The sequence below is a fragment of the Arachis ipaensis genome, chromosome B06, assembly GCF_000816755.2.
Source record: "Arachis ipaensis cultivar K30076 chromosome B06, Araip1.1, whole genome shotgun sequence".
NCBI classification, from domain to species: Eukaryota; Viridiplantae; Streptophyta; class Magnoliopsida; order Fabales; family Fabaceae; genus Arachis; species Arachis ipaensis.
Window position 1 is genome coordinate 134867778 of NC_029790.2, and position 2782 is coordinate 134870559.

A 2782-nucleotide genomic window follows, 5' to 3' on the forward strand; every position below is an offset into this window, starting at 1 on the left:
TTTTAACTTATAATTATAAATATATATGTATATTTATAAAGTTGAGGGTGGACTTTACTTGTACTTGCGAGGCGTGTTCACCATTAAGTCTACTAGTCTAGTATCTATGGGTATGTAGATACAAAATGTTCTCTTTGCATATCAAGAAACTCTGATTAGTAAATTAGGATAAGGGTCTTCTTCTGGTGTAGTAGAAGCTAGCAGATAAAACATCTATATATGTGTGTGTGTTGACAAAGTCATTTTTTGACATTTGTATAAAACCATGGAATAATACCTGAATCTCCATTAGTGGCACATTATGAATTTTGCAAATGTGGCCTAAAGTTGTATGTAAATTACCATTCATATATATTAATCCATTGATGTGTTGATGAGTGCATGTATCTACATATTTAATAAATTATGATTATTATTAATTTTCTTATGAAATTTTTACAAAACCCTTTTTGTTGAAATTTTATCATTCAAAAATACAAAATTTTTTATTATTGTTAAATAATAAATTTATATATTTTCATTATATTCTTTGAAAGTTATATGATCATTAGTAATTGATGAATACAATAACAACTACTCTATATGAGAATAAATATCTCTTTAAAGGTCAATATCAAATCTAATGATATCTTAAAATAATAACATTTTATATTCAAGTGATTTAATCAATCAAATACAATTAAATTTTTTAAATTCACGTACTTCTTCTTCTTTAAATTTACGCAGGCACATTCTTCTTTATTATTGATACTACGTTTTCTTCTTCTTTTTCTTTTTTATTGTTTTTTTTGTTACCATCATCACCAACACCACCTCCTTCTCCCCCTCTTTCTCCTTCTTTTCTCATTAGAATTTATTCTCCTCCTTCCTTTTCATCATTCTCCTCCATTATCATCATCATCATGCATGATCATCATCGTTATCATTATTGTCGTTTTCTTCTAATACATATCGTCGTTATCATTATCGTCATTATTATTATCGTTATCGTCGAATTTTCGCCATATTTAATGACATTGTCTGATCCAAAATTGATTTGATAATGTTCTTGTTCAAAATTGACTTGGTTTGTACTTGTTTTGAAACGAATTTGTTTGTGTATCGTCATCATTAAATAATTTCGATTAATTTGAAATTTAATTTTCGGTTCATTCTGAATGTAAATAAGGTGTACTTCTGAACATTCAATTTTATTTGTGTGCTTGTTTTTGAATGCAATCATTAACTAATTTCAATTCATTCTGGATTTAAATAAAGTGCACTTGATCTGTGTTTGTTTTGAAACGAATTTGTTTGTGTATCGTTATTATTAAGTAATTCCGATTCATTTGGGATTTAATTTTCGGTTCATTTTTTATGTAAATAAGGTGCACTTCTGATGATTATGTTTTCGAACTAAGTTTATATGTCTCACAGTCATTATATAATTTCGGTTCATTTTTTAGTGAATTAATGTGTGTTTGGTCTCGTTATTCTGCACAATTCAAAACTTTTCCTCCTCACCTCCTTCCTCTTTTGAAAGGAATAAAACCAAAAAAAAAATAGAAGAAAAAAAAAAGAAACAAGAATAAAAAACTCCTCAAAACTCCTCATCATGTTCTTCTTCTTTATTCTTCTTGTCTTGTTCATCTTCTCCTTCTTATTTTTTCTTCTCATAATTCTTCTTATTTTACCCTCTTAACAATAATAAAAACATGAAAAAATTAAACAAAGAAAAAGAAACTAATAATGCTGCAAATTTACTTAATGGATTTGGATGTGTTTTTATTCATGATTCAATTTTGTCTGTGTGCTTGATTTCGAACGCAATCATTAAGTAATTTCGGTTCATTCTGGATTCAAATAAGGTGCACTTGTTTTGAAACGAGTTTGTTTGCATAGCGTCATCATTAAGTAATTTTGGTTCATTCGAAATTTAATTTTCGGCTCATTTTGGATGTAAATAAGGTGCACTTCTGATAATTATGTTTTTGAATTGAGTTTATATGTTACAATCATTGTATAATTTCAGTTTATTTCTGAGTGAATTAATGTGTATTTGGACTTGTTATTATGCATAATTCAAAACTCTTCCTCCTCACTTTCTACTGCTTCTTCTTTTTCTTCTTTTTCATTTTTTCCTTTTTTATCTTCTTCTTATTTTATTTTGTTATAATTTTTCTTGTTTCACTCTTTTGAGAGGAATAAAAATAAGAAAAAGAGAGAAAAATAAAACAAAGAAGAAGAAAAATACATAATACTGCAAAAATCACTAAGAAGAGGAGGAGAAAAAAAAAATACAGCAACAATAGTAGCAACAAAAAAATGATGATGAGAAAAAAATACGTAAAGAAGAAAAAAAAAAGGAGAAGGAAGAGGAGGAAGAGAAAGAGGAACTTGAAGAAGAAGAAGAAGACGATGAGATAATAACGTAAAGTTCTGCGTGTAAATGTAAATGACTTGGTCGAAAGAATGACGTGAGTGTATAATTATTAATCACACTTTTTTTTTAATAAAAATAATTTTTATTAGTGTTGGGTTTACTTAATTGAACTTTGAACTTAGATGACAAAAATATTTAAATGCATAACAAATCTGATCTTAAAACACCACACATGTATGATTATGATTTAAGAAGCAGAACGATATTATTATTGGAAAAATAATATTTATACCATTTTTTGTGTACACTCATTTTTATTTCTCTTTCAAATATTATATTTTTATAAGATAAAAAGAATTTTTATTTGCTCTCCGTCCTTATTACTAACCAAAAGAATAAAAATATACACATACACAGTGG